The sequence below is a fragment of the Camelus bactrianus genome, chromosome 1 (genome assembly GCF_048773025.1).
Source record: "Camelus bactrianus isolate YW-2024 breed Bactrian camel chromosome 1, ASM4877302v1, whole genome shotgun sequence".
NCBI classification, from domain to species: domain Eukaryota; kingdom Metazoa; phylum Chordata; class Mammalia; order Artiodactyla; family Camelidae; genus Camelus; species Camelus bactrianus.
Genome location: NC_133539.1, coordinates 95,737,474 through 95,754,383, shown reverse-complemented (window position 1 = coordinate 95,754,383; position 16,910 = coordinate 95,737,474). Strand labels below are relative to the sequence as shown.

Sequence of the window (16,910 nt, the reverse complement as noted above, 5' to 3'; positions counted from 1 at the left end):
ATTGCCTCTCAACCATTGTCAAAACAAGTAGTCTTTATATATATGAATCTAACTCTACATTATCTATTCTATTTCATTCATCTATTTGTCTATATTGATGCCAATAATGCCCATTTTTTTGCTACTAGCTTTATAATAAGTATTAGCCCAGGTAGTGTTAATTATCCAAACTTGTTCTTCTTTATCAAGTCATTTTTGTTCTTCTAGCTTCTTTGCATTTCATGATGAATTTCACAATGAACTTGTCAGTTTTGTACCAAAAAACATTTCTTTGGATGTTGATTAAGAGTGCATTGATGCATATCTCAATTAAGGGAGAATTGACATCTTAACATAATCAAGGCTTCAAAATCAAGGCTTCAAATCCATGAATATAGTTTTATCCATTTATTTAGGCATTCTTTAATTTCTCTCAGCAATGTTTTGTAGTTTTCTTTGTAGAGGTTTGGAACATCCTTTTCTGGGTTTGTAGCTAAGTATTATATATTTTTATGTTATTATAAATGCATTATTTAAAATTTTATTTTCTGAATCTTTATTGCTATGGTAAAGAAATAAATGTTGTATATTGATCCTGCAACCTTGATAAACTTATTTAACAATTCGAGTACATTTTTGTAGATTCTGTCAGCTAAGGATTGTTATATTCTCTTGAATTGACCCCTTAGCTATTATGAAATGAATATTTTAATGCTTAGTAATTGTATTACTCAGAACCCTACTTTATCTGATACTCATATGGATATTCTAGCATCCTCTAGTGCTAGCATCATACATATGCTATGGTATTTTACATATTTGTTGTTTTCTTTTTTGATTATATCTTATAGATAGTAAATAGGAGTATCTTGACCCTTTTTTCCAATTGAACATTTTCCATTTACTTGAAATATTTAGACCACTTACATTTAATGTGATTTTTGATATGGTTGGGTTTAAATTTACTATCTTGCTATTTGTTTTCTGTTTCCCCATCTGTTGTTTATTTCCTTTTGCCTCTTTTTCTGCTATCTTTTGAATTAATTGCCACTTTATGATTGCGTTTTACCTCCTTTCTTTGTTTATTAGCTATAACTGTTTGTTATTTAAGTGATTTCTTGAAGGTTTAGAGTGAACATCTTTACTTATCACCATCTAATAGCAAGTGATATTATACCTATTCCATTCACTTGTAAATTAAGAACCTTACAATACTTTCAGTTGTCTCCCTCCTCACCTTTGTGCTATTATTGTCATGCATTGTTTTTATAAGTTGTAAAGCCCACAATACATTGCTATTATTTTTACCTAAATAGTCAATTCTATTTTTAGAGTTTTAAATAATAAGAAACAAAAATCATATATGCTTACCCATGAAGTTACCATTTCCAGCGCTTTTCATTTATTGTGTTAATTCATATTTCCATCTAGTATCATTTTCTTTATGCTTGAAGGACTATTTTTAACATTTCTTGTGGTGCAGGTCCTCTTGTGATGATTTCTCTCATCTTATATATGTTAAACAAAGTATCTGTTTTACCTTTCTTTTTGAAAGATATTTTCTGGGTATCAAATTACAGTTTGAAAGAATTCTGTTCTTTCACTATTTAAAGACATTGCTCCACTGGCTTCTCATTTGCATTGTTTTTATTGTTATTTTAAAGACATCAGCTGTCACTCTTATCTTTGTTCCTCTGTATGTGTTTTGCTCTGGCTGATTTTAAGGTTGTTATTTTCTTTATTGTTGGTTTTGAATAATTTAATTATGATGTACTTGTTATAGTTTTCTTCATGTTTCTTGTGTTTGGGGGTTCATTGAACTTGTATCTGAAAGTTCTGAAAAAGTTTAGTCACTTTTTTCTTCAAACAATTGAATCTTCTTCAGAGATTCCAATTATATTTTAGTAGACCCTCATATATTATCCCAAAGATCACTGACCCTTTGTAATTTTTTATTATTATTATTATTATTATCTTTTCCCTTGGTGTTTCATTTTGGGTAGTTTCTATTGCTATGCCTTTAAGTTCTTCTTTCTGATACTCGGTACGGTAGACTCTAGCTACCTCAGCCTACCCACACTGTCAGCTCCATCTCCTCACATAGAGCATCAGCTCAACTCCTGTTGGACCTCTCTCCTTGGCTTGGAAAGTCTGAAGGAAGAAGGTGGCAGCATTCATTGGCTTACCTTTTTTGCTTCCTTTTTCTCAGGCATCCCTATCTTTCATTGTCTGATGTCTAGTGTCTTGAAAACTATTGTCTTTTTATATATATTTTGCACTTTTTTGGAAAGTTGTTTCACATGGGAAGGTAAATCCAGTCCCTATTATTTCATCTTAACTGAAAATGGAAATATCTCTTCATATTTCAAAGTCACATTTGGAATAAATGATCTGTAAAGATCAACTTAGCTGTGAAAATCAGCAATTCTTCACACAACAGAAAATCCATAGTTGTATCGGTTCACCAGATCCAGTTATGTCCTGCCCAACAGGCTCCTCTGACATCTGCTCTCCAGACTTCCACTAACTGACTTTGCTCTTGGCCTGACAAAGCGGCCCTAGCTTTGATTCACACTATTTTGGGGATTATAAAGTCCAACTACTGCTTTGATCACTACAGCTCTAGAAGCCCCCAGCTGGCAAGTAGAGACCACTGTCTTTAACCTCTGGGGGTTGTGGAGGCTGTGACTTCTCCATTAGCCGTGTAGAAGAGCTAGGCAGTGAAACCCAGCAGTGTGGGAGAATTGATGGCCCCCTGGAGTGGACTTGACAAATGAGAGACAGTGGAACCACGAGGTGAATTACTCACTCTTCTACCACACCCCATCCAAACCCAAGAGATAGCTCCCAGAGGCAGTGATTTCATGAAGCTTGTCCAGAGATCTCCCATATTACTATACAACTGATTGCATTTTCTTGTAAAATCACAGACAGCTGGACTCATTTCTGCTCCCCTCTCCTGCCTCATTTTCCTGTTTCCTTCACTCTTATTTTGCACATAGTCACCCCACCCTGGCCAAAGATCATTAGTGTGTACATTTTGGTTCAGACTCTGTTTCCTAGGGTACTCAATCTACAAGAGTGAGAGAGTAAAAGGATATACAAAAGACAATAATCATTCCAGTGTGTAGTATCTACTTGTTCCATTTTTATACAAAAACTTTTCATCTGCTCTGGATATTTTAAATGAAAAACCAGAAATATTTTAATTTAACATACTGAAAACTTAATCCAATTTTACAGAGCTAGGAGAAATGTTTCAGGAATTATTGGTCTTGCTGAAGAAAAAATTACAAAACATGAATCCTCGGCTAAACCAGCTGCCAAACCAGGGCAGGAGAGAATTCCATATGCAGGTGCAAATGTCACCATGAAAGCTGGAATTTCAGGGCTCTTATCTAAGATATGATTTGGAAGGTTTCTGGGAGAATGATGATCTAAATAGTTGAAGCAACGTGTAGTTTGCTTGCATTTGTAAATACCAGCATGACTTTAAATGGAAGAAGCTAAAAATGTTTTTGCCTCAGTGTTCTGTCCTGTGTCACAGCTTTGTGATTTGTTTAAACAGATTTCTTCAGCACAGTGGAGTGATATTAAGCATGTAACACTTAACCCGAGTTACAGACTGTGCATTAGTAGAAGAGATTGTTTAATAAATATGAATTAGAAAATGAGTAAATAAACTGTAACAGTTTACATACACAGCACATTTCAAAGGAGAAACCCATGATAATATGAGATTTATTCATGAAATACTGGATTAGCACAGTGGGAGTCCCAACCAAATTACAGTGTTTTAAAACCTTCCTTTTATAAATTAATCTTGTTTATTCATAGGAACAAATAAAGTGAAATACTGGGAGCTAGAAGAAAGTTCTTCCTATCTTTAATGCACTCTTTTGAGGAATCCTAAGACACATTATTATAGGTTGAATTATGTTCCCCATCAAGGTATGCTGAAATTCCACCCCAGTACCTGTGCATGTGACTTTATTTGGAAATAGGGTCTTTGCAGATCTAATGAAGTTAAAATGAGTTTATACCAGACTAGAGTGGGCCCTAATCCAGTGACTTATGTCCCTATAAAATGAGGGAAAGTTGGATACTGTATCCCTGTAAGATGAGAAAAATGTGGATACTGACACAAAGAGAGAACACAATGTGAAGACAGAGAGAATGCCATATGGTGACAAAGGCATAGTTTGGAGTGACACATCTATAAGCCAAGGGGTGCCAAGGATTGTCAGCAATCACTAGCAGCAGGGAAGAGGCAAAAAAAAAATATCTTCCCTTTGAACCTTCAGAGAGAGCAAGGCCCTGCTGACACCTCGACTTCAGACTTCAAGCCTACAGAATTCTGAGAGAATAAATTTCCATTGTATAAGCTACCTAATTTTGGCAATTTATTATAAAAGTCATAGAAAATTGATACACTTAGCTATAATTTTTAGAAGACTCTTTTTAGTCTTATATAGTAGGTTTTACAAAAATTCAATGAAGTTAATAAAGATTTGATTTCTGATCTTATTATAAATTATATGAAGTGAAGGAAACTTTGAGGCTTACATTTGAACTCTATATAGATAATTTTATTGAAAAACAATTTTTTTCTTTCCAACTATGAAATTTCCTATAGTTCCTACTGAGTCCAATTTAACAGGCTGTGTGCAACTACTTGTATGTGAATAGCACTGTTTCTTTTGTTTTAAGCCATCTGGTTTACAGTAATTTGTTATGGTAGCCTTAGGAATCTAATACAATACTAAACACATCAGGATTTTATGTAGAGTAGAAAAAATATTCTCGTAAATTCTCAAAGCCAATGGGCTATAATTTTTAAGATTCTGTGGGATTAGGGCCCCACTTACATGACCTCATTTAATGCTAATTAACTCCATAGAGCCCCTACCTCCACATACAGCCATTTGAGTATTAGGACTTCAACATATAAATGGGGTGGGGGCACAATTCAGTTCATAACACTGTGATTCCTTTTATCTATTTGTTTATATATTTTTTATTTCTATCTTTTCATAATATGAACCCTCCTTCCTGTAACCTTTTCCTTTTGGGAACTAGCTCTCCCTGTAATACTTTGTTCACATGATTCACATAGGGGTGGCATCAGGAATGGCACATGCCATAATCCTAACCATTCAGTAAACTCTATCTTTCTACCCAGACGTGAGCATGAAATCCCGTGAAAGACTTGTTGGGACTCTAAAAAGAGATAGTGGCCACTACAGATTATGTTACCCTGGGATTGCCAGAGTTAATTTATACAATGTGGAGTAAGCCTGCCAGAAAATAAAACCGTGTAGAGGAAAGTAAGGCCAGATAGAGAGAGCCCTGCTCATATTCAGTCAGTGCAGTCAGTTAGAAGCTGGAACCATACATAGAGTTTTGAGTTACCTGAGGCGATAAATTTCCTATTTTTGTTTAAGCTCGATTAAACTGGCATTGACAGTCAGAGACCTGACTATAATTCTGGAGTTGAAGAAAACTTGCAAATATATATCAACATCCTGTTTTCATAGCAATGGTGTTAAATCATGCAATAAGTAATTTTTGAGGTAGTCCCCAGTGATCCTTATCTTCGATACAATCTCCTCCCCTTTAGTATGAACTGGACTTACTGATTCATTTTTAATGAATAGAATATAGAAGAAGACCTGGGATCTCATGTCTCACATTAAGTTATAGAAAGGTTGCCTCTTGTGTCTTTGGTGCTTTTTCTTACTGTCTCTTGGATCATTTACCCTGGCTGGAACCAGCTACATGACATGAGGACCACCTGGTGAGGGACCACATGAGTGAGACTGGAAGCAAATCTTCTTCCTACTCCCCAAACCAGTTGAGCCTTCAGATAAAACCACAGCCTCAGCCTGAAAGCTTGACAGCAATCTCATCAGAGACCTTGAGGCAGAGGCAGCCGGCTGGGCTGTGCTTAGATTTCTGATGCACAGAAACTATGAGATTATAAATGTTTGTTGTTTTAAGCTGTTTCAAGTAATTTGTTATACAAAAGTAGATAACTGATATGAAACATTTGAAAAATAATACATCGTTAAAGCTGTTGGAAATAAATATTATATAGTATATTGAATATTATATAATACATGCTATAATAAATTATCAACAGAGATAAAGCTATTGACCATCTATGAACTGTTTTCTAGATGAGACACTGTTTTTCATTAACACTGAGGGTCTTACCCTTATAATCTCAGCAACAGGAAGGAAACATCTCTTTATAGTGTAAAGAGAACAATTTGTGCTTCAGAAACTGGAGTTTGAATGTTAAGTCAGCCCAACTAACTGAGTGGCCCTGGACAAGTCATTTACAATCTATGTGCCTCAGGTTCCTCTTCTCTATAATGGAGATAAGAAAATCTACTTAGTAAAGAATTTTCTGGGGGTTAGAAGTAATACATGTAGAGCACTGAAACCATGAGTGAGCACACAGGACCTTAGCTCAGTAACAGAAGCTTAGTATTTCTTTGTCTAGCAGCACTCATCTTCAAGATGAAAGACCAAATTAAAATAGAAACGCATGCCTCTGGCACTGGCATGGTGCTTAGATGTGAACCCAAGGTGTGACTACTTGCTTGTTAGCATTAGGTTCTAACTGACTGGCTGGCCCTAGACCCTGGACCTTATCAGGGACCATGCAGAGCAAGTACAGGAGGGAGTGATTTAGGTTCTCTTATACAGGGTTCCTTGTAGTCCTTCTTTGAAACTCACTGGGAAGTTATATTGTGCTAAGTAAGACATGCATTTATTCAATGTGTGAGCTGAGTTAGTTTTTCCCCATAATGGGCTTTTCTATTGTCAGTGTTAACCAAGTGTCCCTAGATCCCTTTAGTACACCCCTTTCTGTAAAGGTGTTAAGGCATTTCACAGACTTGTTTATCTCTTTATGCACTAGTTGAGTCCAGTATTTTCTATTAGTCTAAATTACACCAATATTTATCATATCCCAGAGGCCATTTAGGCAGGCTTACATGTCATTGGCTTGCAATGGGAAAATCAGTACATATAGAGGTTAAAGCCATTTATAGTTCAGAAAGTCAATTCTGTTATTGATTTGGAAAAAATCCCTAGAGAATTCTGTCTTCTCTATAGTTTAGGAATTTGTGAAATAAAAATTATACATTACATCAACAAAATCATTGACTGTAGTAAACATGAGGTTATTTCTTGGTATATTCAAGTCAGGTCAGATCCTTATTAGAAAACAGTACACAGTTTGGCAATCCATAAATAAAGAGAATCCTTCAAATAGTATTGAATAATAAAAGAAAAATTAGTAATTGAGTGTTAATATGAAGCATAGCCACAGAATTGCCATGAAAGTGGTATTTGAATACATTTATTAGATGTGGGGTATAATAGAAGATTTTATTGTTTATAAACTCAGTATATGATGTTTATTTTAACAGACCAATGGATAGGAGCATTAAAATTATAATTATATATTTTTCTGATTCCAACAATATGTGCTCATTATAGAAAAAAGGAAAATATTGCAAAGAATTTCTTAAATCACTCATAATTCTAACACCAAGAGATAATTTATTATAATTTAACATCTATCTCTATAATCTTTCAAAATGAACACTGTATATATTCATTGAAATCTGTAAATCACATATTTGGGATTATACCAAAGACAGTTTTGTGTGAATCTACTTTTTAATTTAACTATAATATAATGTTAAACCTGGTTTAATGTTTAATATGTCATTAAACCAGGGTATTGTGTACACAAGTATAGGCTGGGCACTGCACAGTTCTAAAAGACAACATTCACATAGGCTATGACATACTTCCTGATGCTGTGAAATGTGAGCCTATAGTAAACCTTCTTAGAAAACATTCAAAATGGCACACAATTGCTCACTCTTTATTAACTACTACTCTACCGTTGAATGTTTAACTATTTCCATTTTTATTGCTATAAGTAATGCTATCTGAAATTATCTGTGCAAAAATATTTGTGTTCACTGTTCATTCATTAAGGAATATCCTTAAAAGTAGAATATAAAAAATAGAAAAGCCAAAGGAAAGATTTTAAAGATTCTCTATGCATATTGAAATGTATATCAAGTGCTTGGACCAATTTCTTTGGACACTTTTCTTTCGCTTAACCCTGCATGTCCATCACAGTTTCCTCGGTTTTAAGTAAAAGAAATTTGTTTCAGTTAGAAGAAAAATGTATATCTATGTGTGTGTGTTTGAAACATGCAAGAAAATGCCACAGAACCCTAGGCATGCAAGTCTCATGAAGAAATGGACCCAGGAACTTAAAAATCAATAGGAAATTAAGCAGTACTAAAATCTTATCTGCCTCTGTATTTGCATATTATTCTCCTCTCTTTCTCCCTTTCTCTTTTGGAATTTTCCATGGTCAAAAATACCCTCCACATCACAGTTCATTTTATATTTCCACTCAACTGGCCAGTCCAGATCAAAGTAGCATCTTTGCTCCATGTTATGTGTTCCAAGGAGGTAAACCTGACTGGCTTTTCTCAGGCTAATTGTTTCTTCTCATTCAATTGATAACAACAAACATTGAAGAGCCATGTAGCACAAAGATGACTATTACAGCCCATAACAGGAAGGAATTTCTAAAAGAAAGGCAAGCAGTCTGATATGGACAGATACAATAAAGTACGGCTACAATCATCTGATTGATAGAACTGTGGGTTCTAAACTAATAGAACACTGAAAATAGTCCAGTGGCTTCAAATGATCTTCAGTTCATTTCTTCCTTGGGGTTCCATGGAAGAACCACAGATACAGATACAGTGAGAGACTAAGTGGAGACTGGATAAATTGACTCTAGGTCTGGGACCCTTGTTTCAACTAGTTGTCCACTTATATATGTTTTAAATATTGGTCTTTCTTGCAAGCTTTCAGTGAAAGCATGTAGGAGAAAGGAAAGTGGGGGGAGGGGAGGGAATGGAAGGGGAGGGAATTCTGTGGCTAAATCATTTGAAATCACTTATGTAGTTCATACTCTGTCTCATAGTCTCATGTTTGTTTTTCCCTCAGAAAATAGTGGAGTAACTGCTGGTTGCCTGGATGGATGAAAGGAGAGGTAGAAAGACAGTGGTATTTTCCACTCTGTGCTGTATTTAGTATTCTTTTATAATATTTAAAATAAAATACAAATTTCTTTGAATCCATCCTTCCCCAAGAAAAGTCTGTATTTTCCTTTATCTTAATGTTGACTATTTCATGTAAACTGGTACCTGAGCTTATCATATCAAAGGCCATTTATCCATTGCTTGCAAGCTCTGAGTTACTTAAGAAAATATCTTCCATTAACTTGACAATACAAAACATCAAATAAATTATTTCTCACTAATCTGAGAGGCTAAATATTAGTTTATTTCTTCATTTGGGGATATTTATTATGTTTAATATAGGGAGAAATATGTTTAATATAGGTTTAAATAACCATTAAGTTGGCACTACAATTTCATTTTTAAAAATAGAGGAAAAGACTTTGATTAGAAATTTATCTTGAAAAATGAAGCCAAAATTATAAAAATGTGATAAAATATAATTTAATATTTAACTAAATTTAGATTACAATTGCAAACATGGTTCAATTCTTAGAAAAGACAAAGAACATTGTTTTCTTCTTGGTATCATTTACTGACAAATTTGTACTATTGCATGATACTGTGTTCTGCACAAAACATTTTATTTGTTCAGCATAATAATGAGGATTATTTTTGCATATGCTTAATCAATTAATCAATTTTTGCAAAGATCTCTCTTAAGGTATTGGTTTTTAAATTATTCTCCCTGAAACTCCTATCCTGTCCTCATCTGAGTTAACTTTTTCTTCCTGTCCCATTCTTAACTGCTCATTTGCCAATGTCTTCAAATGAGATTTAAGTATTTCTCTGCTAACTTTTTCATGGTTTCCGTGGAACCCTGTATCTTTTGAAAAGCTTGAAGTTTCATTTGGCAATAAATTTGCAATATATTGGCCTTGAAAACATCGAAGAATAGAGGCAGGCCCAACCACAAAGAGTAGGAAAGTTGCAGGAGACAGCTAAGTAGATTCTACTGTTAAAACAAGATGGCGGTTAAAGAATGTTTGAGGGGAAACTAAATTTTCATGTGATTTGTTCATTCATGAATGTTTTTGATTCCCTATGTAATCTTATAATGCAAGTCCATGGATTATACACAAATGCACAGATGAAAAGGGATCCTGTATATAAGGAAAAATGAGGTACCATCCAATTCCACTGCCCACCCAAGATCCCTTAGGGAATCAAGAGGTAAAAACAACTGGCTCCACATTTCTCAGTTTAACCTAGCTTTACAAATCTTGACAGATTTGTGTAGATTATGCAGCCAAAATTCTTCTGAAATAATTTATAAAAGTGATAGTGCAGGCAGTTGAATATATCTGTATTGTCCTCTAGGATACTATTTGGGCTGGTTCCAGGTGAAGCTGTGATGTAAAATGAGAAGAGTGTATTGGAGTGTACGGTCCTCCAATGCCCATTAGGTAATTTTCTTAGGTGATTCAGTGTTTGTTCTCTTTCTTTTCTACCCTTCCTATCCTGCTTTTCTGGTTATCAATGATTGCATAACAAACCACACCACAACTTAGTGGACTAAAACAATAACGTATTGTAATCTCTTACGATTCTGTGGGTTTATTGGGTCTAACTGGTTGATTCTCATTTGCAGTCTTATATGTGGTTATGGGCAGATGTCAGCTGAGGCTGTAGCCATCTACGTCTGTACTACCCGGTTACCCAAAATGACTCATTGACGCAGTTGGTAACAGGTTGTCAGCTGGGAGCCCAGATGGAACTGTTGAGCAGAGCACATATTCTTGCCCTCTCTGTGTTGCTTGGGCTTATAGCCATGCTACCTTATAGGAAACTGAAAATAATATAGGTTAACCTGTTAATAACTTTTGGAGTATTGCCTAACATTGGTAAAATACTTGTCTTCCAGTAATTTTCTTATGGTAAATGATTTAATTCAAAATAATTATTTAAAGAGAGAAATTAGGGGAAATTTCAAAATGTCCCACAAATGGCAAATGGCTTCTTAAAGGTCATATAGTAAATTCATTGATACACATATAGTAACTCATTTAATCTTCACAGCAATCCTATGAATTAGACATTATTTGTATATCCATTTTACAGGTAAAGAAATAATACTTAGAGGCAGTAAAGGTCTTGACAAATGTTTCATGACTATTAAGAATTTCTTGGATTTCTTCCCAGATGTGTATGATATTCAGTAGTTGCTCTCGACCACAAAGACTGCTGCCTCCCAGGCTTACAAAATCTGTCTCCATTCCTAAGAATATAGAAACATTCTGAACTTCTTTTTCTTTTAGTGTTTCACAAGCCATTAAACATTCATCATTTTGTGATATTATCAAATAAGATACAAAACATAATTGGCCTTAACTCATCCTGCCACTCATCATTGACACAGTGGGCTTTATAACAGTGGGATGGGGAAAATAGTGTAATAGATTAATTAACTTTATTATTTTGTCAACACACATATATGTATGGACAAACACACCACACACACACACACACACACACACACAAACACTTTCAAGAAAACAATAAGCAGAATCTTTAAATTTGCAGTCTGTCAAATTATCCTGCTTCATTCAGAGCAGAAGTATCTCTATTTTGCTCAAATTGCACACCTAGTATACTTTGGACAAGGGCTCAAAATTAGACTCAAGTGGAACTAAAAGTAGTCTCACTTATGATGTTTCCCTATTAAGATGTACGAGGGAAGAAATAAAAGAAATACAGCAAAAGATTTCAAACATGTCCAGAATCTTTGTCTGAACTTACAGGAAATTCTCAGTTCTATTGATATCGCATATATTTATTACTGTCTGGAAGCATCTCCTGAGGTTTACTCTCTTCTCATTCTCAGTCCATATGGTTTAGGTGCAGGTGACCCATCCTTCAGTTCTAGCAGTGAAACATAACCTGGAACTTTCCAAAAGAATGACTGTTTTCATGGCTCCAATAATTGATTCAGAGATAGTCATGTGACAAAACCCCAACAATCAGTCCTCACAAGGACTTTGCAAGAACCCCTAGGTTAAAAGCACTCCTTCTTTGCTCTGAGAAAGCTAGTTATGGGAATGAGGTAAGCTCATGCCTACTCTGGGCTATCCTCCCATCCCGGCATGTATGCCTTTTGCAATGCACTTTGCTGCTTCTTCTACCAAGAGATAAAATCTTTAAAAAAATATGTAGAAAGAGTCTGCCAGTTAATAAATTCATTAAGAGTAAAGCAAAAAGAGATACAAAGAAAGAGGGAGACAAAGAAATTGAGAGAACTAATAGCTTCATTTAAGGTCCTTGATCAAGCCAGGCATGAAGTCCATCCTTGGATTTTGTAGATACATGAGTAGATAAAATCTATTTTCACTTAAACTATTTGAAATGAAGTTTCTATCATATGTGCCCCAATATATCTTGGCTTACTCTCCTCATCATGTGTTCTTACCAACTCAACTTAAAATTGCATAATTCTTAAAAACCTGGAAATAACAAAATATTTGAGATAAGCTTCAAGCAGTAATTACTGTCTATATATGCATTAACTATTAAGTGCAATATTCAATATTAATATATAACACATGAGTAACATTAAAACTTATATATTTGTAGATATAAATTAAAAGATATGATTCTCTATTACTTTTTCCTGATATTAACAGATGTATTAATATGTAATTCATGGATAACTTTTAAAATTTGTTTAATATATATTTATATATATATGTATGATTCTCTATTATTTTTCCTGATATTAGCAGATTAATAAACTTTATAGCTAATATCTGTACATTCCAATCTCATAGTATTTGTAGTTACTGTATGCTCAACTTCTTGACCCATCCTCAAGTCTTGAAATACACATAAATTATGGAAATTCATACTTTGCCTACTACTTCACATATATTACTTACAGCTTTTTACAGTTTTTTGGTTCTTCAATGCCTTTACACATTTTCAGTCATTCAACAAACATGCATTGAGTATACTTTTAAATGTTTATTGAGTATGTATCAGACACAATTCAAGGTACTAGAAACATCTTAGTGGGTAAGGTGTATGAAGTCCATTTCTCACAAAGCTTAAGTTTTATTGGGGGTGAGAAACAATACGGAAATAAATAATTAAATAACATAACTTATAAATCTTGATAGCTGTTAGGAAGAAAAAGGGAATGAAGTGACAGAAAGAGAGGTGGCACTTGGGTAGCCAAGGAGGACCTCTCCGAAGTGGTGACAATTTGGCAACATAGCCCTGAGTGAATGAATGATGGGAAGGAGCCAGCTGTGAAAATATCTGGTTAAAAGTGTTTCAGGAAAAGGGAACAGCAAATTGTCATTCAAATTAAAATAGAAAAAATATGTACATATATTCTGCACATAGAAATACACAGATTTTTCATCACTTTTATCTTTCTTGAAATTATTTTTTTTAAACCTATATATATAATGTGGAGTATGATGTGATTAGATAGCACTCCAAGATATTTCCACTAGGTTAATGTTTAATAACATTGTATAGGAAGTATTGTGGCAGTGTGATTTGTTTTAACAAGATCCCAAGCAGAGAGTAAATCTTCCTGTTCAAAGAATTTGCCTAAGTATCCCCACCTTTCATGATCATCACAGAAGCCCCATCCATTCAAAATAATTCTGATGCCTCGGGGGAAATAGGCATCAAAGGGATTGCAGGAAGATTTATGCAGATTAAAGTGACTTTCCTTTTCCCTTTATTCCTTTCCCTTCCTGAACAGTTCTGTAGGAAACCCATTAGATAGCACCGAGCAAGGTAGGCATAGGGGTGAGGGTGTCAGAGCTCAAGAAAATTAAGGAGGAGGGGAGACGGTGAGTAGAGCCTGACTGAGATGAGGAGGTGTGTTAGTCTACTTCAGCTACTATAACAAAATACTCTAGACTGGGTAGCTTAAAGAACAGACATTTATTTTTCACAGTTGGAGACTCTGAGAAGTCCAGGATCAAGGTGTCAGACCACTGGTTCCTGGTGAAGACACTCTTTCTGGCTTGCAAATGGCTGCCTTCTCACTGTGTCCTCATACGGCAGAGACAGAATGATCCCTCTCTCGTTCTTCCTCTTCTTATAAAGTCACTAATCTGATCCTGAGGGTCCCACTTCATGACCTCCTCTAACCATAATTACCTCCCATAGGTCCCATCTAAATACCATCTCACTGGGGGCGACAGCTCCAACATGTGAATTCTGAGGGGATACAATTCAGTTCGTAGCAAGAGGGTATCCACAAAAAGGTGAGCTTCAGGGACAAGGCAGCCCACCTTAGGGTAACAAAGCCCCGAAAGAGTAAGCAGTGTTTCCTCATGGCGGGTGAGGGGAGAGTATCCCGTTATGTGGTGTTAGCATCCAAGCAGGGTCAGGAGCGTGTTCCCATGGGAATGGAGGACAGCCTACTGCTGGTTGTCCAAGCTCAGGGAGGATGGGGAGGGTTTATCCTGAGAAGACGGCACTCACAGAGGGTCAGAAGCCAAACTGTGTGGGGAGAGCGTCTGTCCAGGGATGGTGGTGGCAGGCTGATGAGAGATGTTGAAATCTGAATGGAGAGAGCAGCATATCTGCACGGAAAGAGGGCCAGTGACAGCGACGGCTTTGCACAGCACGTTAGAGCCCGATGTCAGTGACGAGGGTATGTGGGTTGGATGTAGCAGTGTGGCACTCAGAGACTGGATACGTAAAAATAATTGAACAAATAAAATATATTGAGGATAATGAGAGCCTAGTTTCTCAATGTCATACACAAAAGTTGCAAATAGGAAAAGAGAGAAAGCTAGAGTAAACTCTCCGTGGACTTTCACTGAAGTGGAGATACTGATGTGAACTAGTAATAGTCCAGATAGATAGATAAACTACTTATGGGCGTAAATGTAAATCTATATATCAATATATATATCCCTACCTATTACAAATATGTGTTTTTATCTGTTAGGATATAGTCCCTGCCTCTCTCCACTGAGAAGCTTCCAATCAGCAATCTCCAATCTCCAACTTCAAATCAGCAATCAAGTAATGAGCATACTTGGCCCTCTGATCTTGGTTTCTAAATACCATTGTCCACTTACGGGAAGCAGAATTCCTTGGACAAATGATTCCATCTATGACTGGACAGAGAAATTACAAGATGAGCCTGGGAAATCTTGCTGCATCAGAAAGAAGGAAATTATCAGAAAATGGAGAAATATCAAAAGGACAAAAAAGGTAGCTTCAAAGGGGACCCAATAAGCAAGTTTGGGACAATTTTAACATTACAATCTCATGAGAATATTGAACCTACTAAATAAAACAAGAATCTATCAATCCATACTGGTATGAATAGATGAATAAATTGAAATTTTGTTGAGAAATGGAATCTTTACCTAGCCTCAAAGTACCTCCCCCACAAAATATGTGTTAACTATAAAGGAGGGGAAAGTAACTTCATATTAAGAAGCCTGGCGGATGACACCTAAATCAAGTAATCAAAGTTAACATCACCAGCAATGGAGCAAATCAAACCCATGTGTCACCTAACAGGATGAAAGGAGAAGAATGCAGGGTCACTTTTGTGATGTGCCTGCCCAAGTTGCATAACTGAATTTAATCATGAGGAAACCTGAGACAAACCCACCAGGGGGGCATTCTACCAAATAACAAGCCTATAATCTTCGAAATGTCATGGTTCCGAAAATCAAGGAAAGACCAAAGAACTGTTGCAGACTGAAGGAATTTAAAGGATCATGACAACTAAATATCATGCAGGATTCTGGACTGGATTCTTTTCTTAAAAAGGACCTTATTGAGACTACTGGCAAAACTCGAATGGAATCTGAGGACTAGATGGTAATAATGTATCAATATCATTTCCTGGATGGCTGTCTTACTGTTGTGTAGGAGAATGTCTGTTCTATACTAACATATTCCAGGGTGATGGGGCATTGTGTTGGTCTCTCACTCTCAGATGGTTCAGGAAAATGTTATTTGGATGATTCCTGCAATTTTAATAAGTTTGAGATTATTTCCAAATAAAAACATTTTTTAAAAAATCAAGTGACAACTGTAAAATCATTCAGCAACACCCAATGATAGCAAAATAAGAGTAAGGATTATGAATAGTAATTAGAGTTGTGCAGCATGAAGCAGCTATCTCAGCACAAACCACAGAGGTAAAATACGAGGGAGCCAAAATAGCAGGGCCCACTCTGGTAGGATCACTATTATCTGTACCAGTTTATGTTGTCACCGGCGGCCCTTCATCCACAGTGTGGAGGAACTGGAAATTAATATCAGATCCTACCATATAGATGTTGGACTTTATTGTAAATTTTATGTTGTTCTCCCTGAAATATATGGTACAGGGTAATCCTAAACCACATTTTTGTCTTTAAAAACCCTTAGCCCTCCATGAAACCACTAGGTATAAATATCAGATTACATGGAAATACATATTTTAATATAAATTCCTGAACCAGTGGGTCATACATAGGCTCCAAGTAGGCAAAATTAAGAAAGCGTTTCCCCATAGAGAATTCTGTCCTAACACATAACTAGTTCTAAGTTTGCTGTCTGTGGTATTATATTGAAAAATATTTGGCTAAATTGAATGTGCTATACATATTTACGTAATAAAATTCCCAAATAAGATCTACAAAACTTAATTATAAATGAAGACCTAATATAAACATTCACTAGATTTTAGTTCAGGAATAATGCTTTGATGTATACTTAAGGATAAGAAAAAAGTAATTAATAATAAATCACTCCACCCTCAAGAGTCGTAAATCTATTTGCACTTTAAAATCTCCATTCTTCTAAATTGCATCTTAATGTTCCTTTGCG

At 35.5% G+C, this 16,910-nt stretch overlaps 1 long non-coding RNA gene across 2 annotated transcripts in view; it reads left to right on the top strand.

Moving 5' to 3' along the window:
- Window positions 1–16,376, top strand: part of LOC123615986 (uncharacterized) — a 167,320-nt gene extending 150,944 nt beyond the window's left edge. For both annotated transcript variants that reach the window (XR_006723850.2, XR_012508993.1), the window contains one exon: window positions 15,025–16,376. This is a non-coding gene — a long non-coding RNA (uncharacterized LOC123615986). The remainder of the gene's footprint in view (window positions 1–15,024) is intronic.
- The last annotated feature ends 534 nt before the right edge of the window (window positions 16,377–16,910 follow it).